This window comes from Lissotriton vulgaris, chromosome 1_1, assembly GCF_964263255.1.
Source record: "Lissotriton vulgaris chromosome 1_1, aLisVul1.2, whole genome shotgun sequence".
Taxonomy (NCBI): domain Eukaryota; kingdom Metazoa; phylum Chordata; class Amphibia; order Caudata; family Salamandridae; genus Lissotriton; species Lissotriton vulgaris.
This window is the reverse complement of record NC_141685.1, coordinates 243,280,437-243,293,479: the sequence shown is the minus strand read 5'-3', so window position 1 is coordinate 243,293,479 and position 13,043 is coordinate 243,280,437. Positions and strand designations below refer to the sequence as shown.

At 45.7% G+C, this 13,043-nt stretch overlaps 5 non-coding genes across 5 annotated transcripts; all 5 read left to right on the top strand.

Moving 5' to 3' along the window:
• Window positions 1–483: 483 nt before the first annotated feature.
• TRNAY-GUA (transfer RNA tyrosine (anticodon GUA)) lies at window positions 484–555 on the top strand. The gene has a single exon. It is a non-coding gene; the product is annotated as a tRNA-Tyr (tRNA).
• A 1,308-nt stretch (window positions 556–1,863) lies between these two features.
• TRNAC-GCA (transfer RNA cysteine (anticodon GCA)) lies at window positions 1,864–1,935 on the top strand. The gene has a single exon. It is a non-coding gene; the product is annotated as a tRNA-Cys (tRNA).
• Window positions 1,936–9,895: 7,960 nt separating this feature from the next.
• On the top strand, window positions 9,896–9,967 carry TRNAC-GCA (transfer RNA cysteine (anticodon GCA)). Its single transcript has one exon. It is a non-coding gene; the product is annotated as a tRNA-Cys (tRNA).
• Window positions 9,968–10,977: 1,010 nt separating this feature from the next.
• On the top strand, window positions 10,978–11,049 carry TRNAC-GCA (transfer RNA cysteine (anticodon GCA)). Its single transcript has one exon. It is a non-coding gene; the product is annotated as a tRNA-Cys (tRNA).
• Window positions 11,050–12,061: 1,012 nt separating this feature from the next.
• TRNAC-GCA (transfer RNA cysteine (anticodon GCA)) lies at window positions 12,062–12,133 on the top strand. Its single transcript has one exon. It is a non-coding gene; the product is annotated as a tRNA-Cys (tRNA).
• Window positions 12,134–13,043: the final 910 nt, after the last annotated feature.

Here is a 13,043-nt window from a genome sequence, read left to right as displayed (position 1 = left end):
CTGAAGAATCAGGCCAGTTGCAAGCACAAAGTGGCTTTTTTTGATGTATTAAATTGAAGGTACTTGAAAGGGGTGTTTGGGTGTTCCTTCCAAATACCGAATTGTAGTGGTATGTAGAAATGTTTTTCCTCCGTAATTTGGCCAAAAAACAATCATACTTCACCACCATCTCGGTGATTGTGGTAACCAATCATCAAATGATAATGTGTCACGTAAAAACCTCTTCCCCTTTAAGAATGTTTCAAAACAATCATTGTATGTAGAGGCATTGGTCTTATGTACCACGGCCTATTCAAATAAAATAGCAATGAAACAAATTAATCTGTTTTTTAAATGATCCAGTTTTACTTTAATAAATAATATTAAGGACTACTTCTCCTGTTCCACAGTCTCAAGCCTGTACTTTCCGGCACAACTTAGCATGATCCTCTCACTCTTTCATGATGTACTGATATTATGTCATTCTGATTTTACTGAAAAGTTGGGGATATAGCTCAGTGGTAGAGCATTTGACTGTAGATCAAGAGGTCCCTGGTTCAAATCCGGGTGTCCCCTCTGACTATTTTGATTCTGTTGTTTGTAGTTGGGACTTTTCATCAATTCCTTTTGGATCATCTTTGACAGAGTCAGTGTTCCCTTGGATATTGCACTTTAATAGCATTACATAGTTTGCTGCTCAAAACCTGTGAGTAAATGGAGTTTTAACACTCGGCTTGGTATTCCCTTTGGGAAATTTCTGAAAGATCATTGATCTATTTTGGAATTTGGCTCTTCCTTTTACAGCACTAAAGAAAGGGAATGGACTATGAAACAAATTGACAAATTTGTTATACTGTTTGGTGCTCTCTTGAATCGCACTAAAGAAATGGCTTAGAATACTGTGCAGCGATGCAGTCAGTCTATTTCTCATTTCACCTGTGTCCTCAGTCTTACATATATTCCAGCTTGAATGTACCATGTTACAACGTATACCGATACAACTACCTACCACTACAATGCGACCATTACAACGCATACCATTACAACGCATAGCGCTTTGGGATGCTGGATAGTGGTAAGTATAATTTACTATTCTAACTCCAGTCCCCGTGGACCTTAGGGAAGGTGTTGGATAGTAAATTATACTTATTCCCTATCCTATAGCGCCCCCCAGCGCAATGCGTTGTAATGGTATGCGTTGTAAAAGTTGCGTTGTAATGGTAGTGCGGAGTAACGAATGCGTTGTAACAGGTGCATACCAGCTTTTCCCTGTGCATTAAAAGTATGTGCTTGTTTGAAGCACTTCATTTTTGTGCAACGTAGGAACTATTTAATTTCTCCTTGAAAGCTCTGCCTACGTGCAAGATGTTCAAACCCTCGTTGCAGTTGCAAGAAGGCTGGTCTGAAGAATCAGGCCAGTTGCAAGCACAAAGTGGCTTTTTTTGATGTATTAAATCGAAGGTACTTGAAAGGGGTGTTTGGGTGTTCCTTCCAAATACCGATTTGCAGTGGTATGTCGAAATGTTTTTCCTCCGTAATTTGGCAAAAAAACAATCATACTTCACCACCATCTCGGTGATTGTGGTAACCAATCATCAAATGATAATGTGTCACGTAAAAACCTCTTCCCCTTTAAGAATGTTTCAAAACAATCATTGTATGTAGAGGCATTGGTCTTATGTACCACGGCCTATTCAAATAAAATAGCAATGAAAAAATTAATCTGTTTTTTAAATGATCCAGTTTTCCTTTAATAAATAATATTAAGGACTACTTCTCCTGTTCCACAGTTTCAAGCCTGTACTTTCCGGCACAACTTAGCATGATCCTCTCACTCTTTCATGATGTACTGATATTATGTCATTCTGATTTTACTGAAAAGCTGGGGATATAGCTCAGTGGTAGAGCATTTGACTGCAGATCAAGAGGTCCCTGGTTCAAATCCAGGTGTCCCCTCAGGTAATTTTGATTCTGTTGTTTGTAGTTGGGACTTTTCATCAATTCCTTTTGGATCATCTTTGACAGAGTCAGTGTTCCCTTGGATATTGCACTTTAATATCATTACACAGTTTGCTGCTCAAAACCTGTGAGTAAATGCAGTTTTAACACTCGGCTTGGTGTTCCATTTGGGAACTTTCTGAAAGATCATTGATCTATTTTGGAATTTGGCTCTTCCTTTTACAGCACTAAAGAAAGGGAATGGACTATGAAATAAACTGACAAATTTGTTATACTGTTTGGTGCTTTCTTGAATCGCACTAAAGAAATGGCTTCGAATACTGTGCAGCGATGCAGTCAGTCTATTTCTCATTTCACCTGTGTCCTCAGTCTTACATATATTCCACCTTTTCCCTGTGCATCCAAAGTATGTGCTTGTTTGAAGCACTTCATTTTTGTGCAACGTAGGAACTATTTAATTTCTCCTTAAATGCTCTGCCTACGTGCAAGATGTACGAACCATATGGCTGAGATACCCGCCACCCCCTCTCAACACAATCCCCAAGAATTGGGAAACCGGAAACAGTTCTTGAACTTTTGGAAGGCGGGAAGGGAGTTACCCTTCCCGGCCGTATTTATTAAAATATGAAACAAAAATAAAACATTAAAATAACAGTTTCATATTATGTACAATTTCATTTCCACATTACGATGTTTGGCTAACCTTAACAGATCTCTAATACAAAGGTTCTCCTAGCCGAACTAACATCCTACAAAACATTTGACTTGAAATTGTACATCCTAACGTTAAGGGCCAACGGCAAGGTCGTAACCGGTGTCCGATCCCTAAACCAGAAATACCCCCCTCACTTGTGAGAGGAGCGACCGCACAGAGGCGTACCTCAAGTGCATCTACCAATTTCCCTTTGTACTTGACGGGGGCCCCAATAAACTCGACGCCATTTAACGGTCGTTCGAGGACTCGTGTGAGGTGTCTAAAAGGTAGCGTAAACCCCCTCCCGCACCCCACACAACTTACCCATCTGCCGTCGCAGATGTCCTGGCCCCGGGAAATTCCCCAGGAGGGGCAGTAGCCCCTCCTATCCAGGAAGGGGCCTTGACCACCTTTCCTTTCCTTCCGGCGGCCTCTCCTTAGACAGGACCGCCTCCCCATTGAAGGGCCAATTGGCCACCTCCCCCGAGCGCTCCCATCCGTAATGGGTGACGCCCCCTCATAGGGATCTTCGAATTACTGCTCACCAATCATGACCTTACCGCCCGACCAAAATAAATACGACAATTCTACCTAAGTTACTAAGATTACAAAGCAAACATCATTTATTACCAAGCGTAAATACTGATCAATCCTTGTTCCAAATTACTTTATTTGCAAAACATACTGAAAATAACCAATCTTTATTGCATCTTAAGAAATTTCACGACAATCATCACAACCTGTAAGAAAACAGAGAAAAACAAAAAAGATACTATATCAACTGTATTCACAACGAATCGCTGTCCTCAGGGGCTGGTGGGTGGGTCAAAATTGCTCTTCGTTCCGTCTCGAGCTCACGTGCAGCGGGGAGGTGCAGCTTCAGAGCACAGGAACAGGAGGATGCTTTCTTGGCTTCCGCTCCTTTTATCCGTCTTCAGGGTGGGCGTAAACCCGCCCCCGCCTGCCTCCGAGGGCGTGGCTGGCCGCGTCGGTGTCTAGGCCAGCCCACTCTAGGGCGGGAAAAAGGCGCGCCCCGGCTACGCCGCTTCGGGCATACCAGCCGAGACTCGCCTCCCGCCCAAGATGGCTTCCCGGGGGGATCGTGGTACTCCACCATACGTTCGGGGGGACCGAATGGTCGCCCCTTTCCATATGGCTGAGATACCCGCCACCCCCTCTCAACACAATCCCCAAGAATTGGGAAACCGGAAACAGTTCTTGAACTTTTGGAAGGCGGGAAGGGAGTTACCCTTCCCGGCCGTATTTATTAAAATATGAAACAAAAATAAAACATTAAAATAACAGTTTCATATTATGTACAATTTCATTTCCACATTACGATGTTTGGCTAACCTTAACAGATCTCTAATACAAAGGTTCTCCTAGCCGAACTAACATCCTACAAAACATTTGACTTGAAATTGTACATCCTAACGTTAAGGGCCAACGGCAAGGTCGTAACCGGTGTCAGATCCCTAAACCAGAAATACCCCCCTCACTTGTGAGAGGAGCGACCGCACAGAGGCGTACCTCAAGTGCATCTACCAATTTCCCTTTGTACTTGACGGGGGCCCCAATAAACTCGACGCCATTTAACGGTCGTTCGAGGACTCGTGTGAGGTGTCTAAAAGGTAGCGTAAACCCCCTCCCGCACCCCACACAACTTACCCATCTGCTGTCGCAGATGTCCTGGCCCCGGGAAATTCCCCAGGAGGGGCAGTAGCCCCTCCTATCCAGGAAGGGGCCTTGACCACCTTTCCTTTCCTTCCGGCGGCCTCTCCTTAGACAGGACCGCCTCCCCGTTGAGGGGCCAATTGGCCACCTCCCCCGAGCGCTCCCATCCGTAATGGGTGACGCCCCCTCATAGGGATCTTCGAATTACTGCTCACCGATCATGACCTTACCGCCACAGGCCGGATAGTTGACCGGCTATCCGGACCCCCCACAAAACACTCCTACCTAAAGGTCATGCTGTAAACCCCTTAACCAGGCTATGAAGTCTCCTATGAGTAACTCATTCCCCACCCGGGACAAATGAACACCGTCCCCCAAATACATACTGTCCCCTTTGATACAACCATGCGAAACAGAATGCAGTGTATTTGAACGAAACAATCTACTCACTTTGTTATTTATCTTTCTTACTGAATGATTCAGTGCAGTAACCGAAATAGCCCCCCGCCACACTTTCCGTGGGATCATATGGGACCATGCAATCGTGCACCCTGGAACTCTCCTTGCCAACCAACTTACTGTGGAAAGCATTGCCTCGAGAAGAAGTCGTCTACCAGTGGCCACCAGATCGTTACCCCCAAGATGGACTATGATTATAGACGGCGGTGACCTCGTCCGCTCTAACAAACCCTCAAAAAAGATTTGAAACTGGTCAATACAGAGCCCGCCCTTTCCGTAGAAGGACACCCTGTACCCGTATTCCCCAGCCATGTGACTCATATCACCTGCTTTGAATACGTCCGCGGCACGCCTCACATATGAGTGGCCCACGACCCACACCTCCTTATTCGCAGACGGTGATTTCTGACCGCTGGTCCCCAGGAGTCGGGTCGACTGTACAGTCCGCCCCGCTTCGTAAGCTTGCGTAACTGAAAATCAAACAGAGACAAGAAGCGTGAGTATACCATTACAGCTTCACAACATGTGCAACCCCACATACCTTTTATAACAATTAGAGGACCAACGCCCCACACGTTTTACTTGCTCCACACTCAGACCCCTGGCTGTAGCCTCAGTAGCAGCCCCTATCCGAAAGGAATGGGTCCCGAACTCACCGGGGTTCAAGCCCGCGGCCGAAATAGACATCGCAAGGACCCTCCGGAACTGAAACCTCGTCAGTGGGGTGGCGTCAGCGTGTCTCAACAAGGTCCCCCCCCATGCTGCCACCCTCTGCGCTAAATATTCCTCTACGCACGCAACAGGGCACATGGAAGACCCGGGGATCCTCTGAATGATTACGCAGTCCCCGATTGCACCCTGATCGGATTTGGACCTAACAAACGAGACCGTCATCGTCTCCTCCCTGACCTGAATGTGTTCCCGGCACAGTCCCCCCATCGTATCTCGCTTGTTCTTTGCCACTAATTCGCTTACCGGCATTGCCCCATGGAATGCTAGTGCAAATGCGGCTCGGAACAACACTGCTTCGTACTGGGATGAACACGTTGCCGGTAGTACGGACAATAACAGGGTCAACCTATCCAGACCTATCGGGTGCCTATCGTCTATTCTGCGACCCTCAAGGCGTTGCCACCCACGTAGCGCTTTCTACACAACGAAAGACGCTGTTGGGTCCTGGATCCCATGAGCCTTTGCCATAAAGGAAATGGCGGCCCGATGCCTCTGGGCCGTAGCTACTGACTTGCCTGCCTGATGTAAAGAGAGCAGGAATCTCACTACAAACTCTTCCTGACCCCAAAGCTCCCCCCCGGCAGTACCCAAAAAGGCCCAATAGGAACGGAACGCCCCTTCATATGCCTTCCTCGTCCTGGGTGCTAAACTCTCTCCCACGAGGTTTTGTAGTTCGGGGCACCGAGAGACCAGAGAGCTTCGGGAAAGGGTGCCGCCACCGGGTCCGCTGTGGGCAGAAAACCCCAGAAGGCCTGCATACGGAAACGAGAAAGCGCATCAGCCGCTTGGTTCATCACCCCCGGCACTTGTCGCGCCCTAAACAGTACATTCAGTTGCATGCATAACAACACAATTTCCTTGAGCAGTCTCAGAATCAATTTGCATCGTGCTGCCTGACTATTGATACACTCAACCACGGTCATGTTATCAGACCAGAACACCACAGAGTGATCCCTAAAACCTTCAGGCCATGTTTTCAAAGCCACCAGAATAGGGAACAGTTCGAGAAAAGCAATGTTACTCGTCAACCCGCACTCATGCCACCATGACGGCCATTTTTGAGCCGACCATCGTGTACCCAATATGGCGCCAAAACCCATACTCCCCGCCGAATCTGTCCAAAGCCCCAACTCCTCGGAAGACACCGCTGGTTTGTTCCAGACAATTCGACCATTGAAATCCGCCAGGAATGCAATCCAAATGCGCATGTCCTGGCGAACCTCTGCCGAGAGTCTCGTGCGGTGATGTCCTTCCTTCAAGCCGACCATGGATTGTGCAATCGAGCGGGAAAAGGGGCGCGCCATTGGTATCACTCTAAGGGCAAAATTCAACTGACCCACCACCTGTTGCAATTGATGCAGGTTTACTTTCGTTGCACGAATACATGTCTCAAGGGATAACCTGAATTTTAACACTTTTTCCTTGGGTAATCGAAAACAACCTTCCACTGAGTCGAGCTCGATCCCCAGAAACTCGATCAAGGTCGAGGGACCCACAGTCTTACCTGGCGCCAATGGCACACCGAATTGATTCATTAGGACACAAAATTCATGTAAAGCCTGTCCACACTCAGAATCCCCGGCTGCCCCCAAAAACAGAAAGTCATCGAGATAGTGCATAACATGTTGAAAACCTGTCTTCCTTGTGAATACCCACTGCAGAAAACAACTGAACTTCTCGAAATAGGCACATGAAATCGAGCATCCCATTGGCATACATCTATCCATGTAATAGCGACCCTGAAACTGAAAACCAAGGAGACGCTGATCGTCTGGGTGTACCGGGAGCAACCGGAACGCTGACTCGATGTCCGATTTTGCCATCAGCGTCCCGGGCCCCAGGCGATTCAACATGGCAACGGCCTCATCGAAAGATGCGTACCGCACCGAACACACTTCCGGGTCTATCGCGTCATTCACGGAAAGACCACGTGGGGCTGACAAATTATGTATCAGCCGAAACTCACCCGGGTCCTTCTTGGGGACCACCCCTAGAGGAGAACAAACAAAGTTAGCAACCGGTGGCAAATCGAATGGACCGGCGACACGACCTCGAGTCACCTCTTTCCCAATCTTTACCTGCACCACCGCTGTGTGCTGTAAGACCGACATTTGATTCTTACAGTTTGGTACCCACTGAAAATCCCCCACTGGGATGCGGAAACCATATGAAAACCCGTTTCGTAACACCCCAGCGGAAGCATGATCCGGGTATTCGCTGAGCCAAGGAATCATTGCCATGGTATCAATCGGGGTCGGTAAAGGCGCCCCTCGGACTATATTAGACCTGTTTGGCGCCTCCCTTACCACCGTTATCACCCGTTTTGGCTCTGCACATGGACTCAGGATGGGATGGCTGCCCGCACCCCCCACACTCATGTCTGAATTTGCATGACCCCTGGGGCCTCGTACATTTCCCTCTGTTAAAATTCCAACAGATCCCCCTTTTACCTGTGTTGCCACTCGGCTTCGAGTGGTACTCGTTACCTGCACCCGTCCGAAAGGGTGTCCCAGAGTTTTGGCGGGAAGATTCCCCCCCGTTACTCCCTACCAATGGCACCTTCAACATCCCTGTACTCTCCATTTTTTGCCATGACACGGAGTCGTAACAATCCCAAGTCAACAATGGGTTGTGTTCTTTAGCTTTTCTAAACAGATTGTCATAGCAGAACCACTGATTGCCCCCATATGCCACAGAATACTCCATAATACGCGACTGATAAATGGGTAACTCGGTCAACAACTCGGGCCTGCGCTCACCCATGATGGAAGTAAAAATGCCCCACGCTCTGCCCCAAGTACCAATGGTTTCGTCGACCTTAAAGGCGGCCATTTTTGCGCGCCAAACACTCGGATGCATGAGCTCCTTTTGACTCTTCACATGCTCAATCTCGTAATGGTCGGTAAGCAATGAAAACATGTTTACATATTTATCCGCCCAAATCAATTCCTTAATTTCTTGTGGGACGTGCTGGGCAATCTTCTCCCTTCGAGAAGGTACAGACCCCTCCCCCGCAATCGGCAATGGCCGCTTACCTGAAGTAGACCCCATGCTTGTCGCCGAACTTGGGCCTGCTGTACTTCCAGCCGCCGGAACCTGTGGGGGAACAGAAGATGTTGCCTTCGCAGCCTCCCTAGATTCCCGCAGTTGCCTCATTACTGCCCGGGCGTCGTCAGCCGTGGCGCCCTCGCTATCGTTTCCCAACCATGCTGCCAATTGTGCCGCTAACTCGGGGGGCATATCCTCCCTGTTCACGGGGGTGACCACCACAGGGATTGGATTCCCCTCTTTCGGCACCGGGGTTGGCTCCTCTCGTGGGGTTTCGGGAACCGGGGTCTCTCCCCCAAGTGCTCCCCTTCTGGGCCTCTTGCTTTTTCCACCGGGGATTGTTCCCTGCAAAGGCCGTTTCGGTCCTCCCTCCCCGTCCTTAGCCTCCACCTTTTTCTTCAGATCGGCTATCTCCTTTATGAGCATGCGGAGCATCTCCTCGGTACCGACCCGCTTTCCGACTTTCTTGGGCATTCTCAGACGGGATATCTGTAAGACAAAAGAAAGATTACAACGCTCAAAATTGCTCTTCGTTCCGTCTCGAGCTCACGTGCAGCGGGGAGGTGCAGCTTCAGAGCACAGGAACAAGAGGATGCTTTCTTGGCTTCCGCTCCTTTTATCCGTCTTCAGGGTGGGCGTAAACCAGCCCCCGCCTGCCTCCGAGGGCGTGGCCGGCCACATCGGTGTCTAGGCCAGCCCACTCTAGGGCGGGAAAAAGGCGCGCCCCGGCTACGCCGCTTCGGGCATACCAGCCGAGACTCGCCTCCCGCCCAAGATGGCTTCCCGGGGGGATCGTGGTACTCCACCATACGTTCGGGGGGACCGAATGGTCGCCCCTTTCCATTGTTGCAGTTGCAAGAAGGCTGGCCTGAAGAATCAGGCCATTTGCAAGCACAAAGTGGCTTTTTCTGATGTTTTAAATCGAAGGTCCGTGAAAGGGGTGTTTGGGTGTACCTTCCAAATACCGAATTGTAGTGGTATGTAGAAATGTTTTTCCACCGTAATGTGGCCCAAAACAATCATACTTCATCACCATCTGAGTGATTGTGGTAACCAAACATGAAACAATAAGGTATCCCGTAAAAACCTCTTCCCCTTTGAGAATGTTTCAAAACAAACATTTTAAGTGCAGGCATTGGTCCTATGTACCACTGCCTATTCAAATAAAATACCAATCAAACAAATACATATATTTTTTTAATGATCCATTTTTCCTTTAATAAATAATATTAAGAACTACTTCTACAGTTCCACAGTTTCAAGGTTGTACTTTCCGGCACAACTTAGCATGATCCTCTCACTCTTTCATGATGTACTGATATATTGTCATTCTGATCTTGGCTGACAGCTGGGGATATAGCTCAGTGGTAGAGCATTTGACTGCAGATCAAGAGGTCCCTGGTTCAAATCCGGGTGTCCCCTCATGCTATTTTGAATCTGCTGTTTGTAGTTGGGAATTTTCATGAATCCCATTTGGATCATCTTTGACAGAGTCAGTGTTCTCTTGGATGTTACACTTTAATACCATTACAGTGTTGCTGAATAAAACTTGTGAGTAACTGCATTTTTTACACTGGGCTTGGTATTCCCTATGGGAAATTTCTGAAACATCATTGATCTATTTTGAAATTCGGCTCTACCTTTCACAGCTCTAAACAAAGGGAATGGACTATGAAACCAATTGACAAATTTGTTATACTGTTTGGTGCTCTCTTGAATCGCACTAAAGAAATGGCTTAGAATACTGGGCAGCTATGCAATCAATCTATTTCTCATTACACCTGTGTCCTCAGTCTTACATATATTCCATCTCTTCTCTGTCCATACAAAGTATGTGTTTGTTTGAAGCACTTCATTTTTGTGCAACTTAGGAACTATTTAATTTCTCCTTGAAAGCTCTGCCTACGTGCAAGATGTACAAACCCTTGTTGCAGGTGCAAGAAGGCTGGTCTGAAGAATCAGGCCAGTTGCAAGCACAAAGTGGCTTTTTTTGATGTATTAAATTGAAGGTACTTGAAAGGGGTGTTTGGGTGTTCCTTCCAAATACCGAATTGTAGTGGTATGTAGAAATGTTTTTCCATCGTAATTTGGCCAAAAAACAATCATACTTCACCACCATCTCGGTGATTGTGGTAACCAATCATCAAATGATAATGTGTCACGTAAAAACCTCTTCCCCTTTAAGAATGTTTCAAAACAATCATTGTATGTAGAGGCATTGGTCTTATGTTCCACGGCCTATTCAAATAAAATAGCAATGAAAAAATTAATCTGTTTTTTAAATGATCCAGTTTTACTTTAATAAATAATATTAAGGACTACTTCTCCTGTTCCACAGTTTCAAGCCTGTACTTTCCGGCACAACTTAGCATAATCCTCTCACTCTTTCATGATGTACTGATATTATGTCATTCTGATTTTACTGAAAAGCTGGGGATATAGCTCAGTGGTAGAGCATTTGACTGCAGATCAAGAGGTCCCTGGTTCAAATCCAGGTGTCCCCTCAGACTATATTGATTCTGTTGTTTGTAGTTGGGACTTTTCATCAATTCCTTTTGGATCATCTTTGACAGAGTCAGTGTTCCCTTGGATATTGCACTTTAATAGCATTACAGAGTTTGCTGCTCAAAACCTGTGAGTAAATGGAGTTTTAACACTCAGCTTGGTATTCCCTTTGGGAAATTTCTGAAAGATCATTGATCTATTTTGGAATTTGGCTCTTCCTTTTACAGCACTAATGAAAGGGAATGGACTATGAAACAAATTGACAAACTTGTTATACTGTTTGATGCTTTCTTGAATCGCACTAAAGAAATGGCTTAGAATACTGTGCAGCGATGCAGTCAGTCTATTTCTCATTTCACCTGTGTCCTCAGTCTTACATATATTCCACCTTTTCCCTGTGCATTAAAAGTATGTGCTTGTTTGAAGCACTTCATTTTTGTGCAACATAGGAACTATTTAATTTCTCCTTGAAAGCTCTGCCTACGTGCAAGATGTACAAACCCTCGTTGCAGTTGCAAGAAGGCTGGTCTGAAGAATCAGGCCAGTTGCAAGCACAAAGTGGCTTTTTTTGATGTATTAAATCGAAGGTACTTGAAAGGGGTGTTTGGGTGTTCCTTCCAAATGCCGAATTGTAGTGGTATGTAGAAATGTTTTTCCTCCGTAATTTGGCCAAAAAACATTCATACTTCACAACCATCTCGGTGATTGTGGTAACCAATCATCAAATGATAATGTGTCATGTAAAAACCTCTTCCGCTTTAAGAATGTTTCAAAACAATCATTGTATGTAGAGGAATTGGTCTTATGTACCACTGCCTATTCAAATAAAATAGCAATGAAACAAATTAATCTGTTTTTTAAATGAGCCAGTTTTACTTTAATAAATAATATTAAGGACTACTTCTCCTGTTCCACAGTTTCAAGCCTGTACTTTCCGGCACAACTTAGCATGATCCTCTCACTCTTTCATGATGTACTGATATTATGTCATTCTGATTTTACTGAAAAGATGGGGATATAGCTCAGTGGTAGAGCATTTGACTGCAGATCAAGAGGTCCCTGGTTCAAATCCGGGTGTCCCCTCAGACTATTTTGATTCTGTTGTTTGTAGTTGGGACTTTTCATCAATTCCTTTTGGATCATCTTTGACAGAGTCAGTGTTCCCTTGGATATTGCACTTTAATATCATTACAGAGTTTGCTGCTCAAAACCTGTGAGTAAATGCAGTTTTAACACTCGGCTTGGTGTTCCCTTTGGGAACTTTCTGAAAGATCATTGATCTATTTTGGAATTTGGCTCTTCCTTTTACAGCACAAGAGAAAGGGAATGGACTATGAAATAAACTGACAAATTTGTTATACTGTTTGGTGCTTTCTTGAATCGCACTAAAGAAATGGCTTCGAATACTGTGCAGCGATGCAGTCAGTCTATTTCTCATTTCACCTGTGTCCTCAGTCTTACATATATTCCACCTTTTCCCTGTGCATCCAAAGTATGTGCTTGTTTGAAGCACTTCATTTTTGTACAACGTAGGAACTATTTAATTTCTCCTTAAATGCTCTGCCTACGTGCAAGATGTACGAACCATTGTTGCAGTTGCAAGAAGGCTGGCCTGAAGAATCAGGCCATTTGCAAACACAAAGTGGCTTTTTCTGATGTTTTAAATCGAAGGTCCGTGAAAGGGGTGTTTGGGTGTACCTTCCAAATACCGAATTGTAGTGGTATGTAGAAATGCTTTTCCACCGTAATGTGGCCCAAAACAATCATACTTCATCACCATCTGAGTGATTGTGGTAACCAAACATGAAACAATAAGGTATCCCGTAAAAACCTCTTCCCCTTTGAGAATGTTTCAAAACAAACATTTTAAGTGCAGGCATTGGTCCTATGTACCACTGCCTATTCAAATAAAATACCAATCAAACAAATACATATATTTTTTTAATGATCCATTTTTCCTTTAATAAATAATATTAAGAACTACTTCTACAGT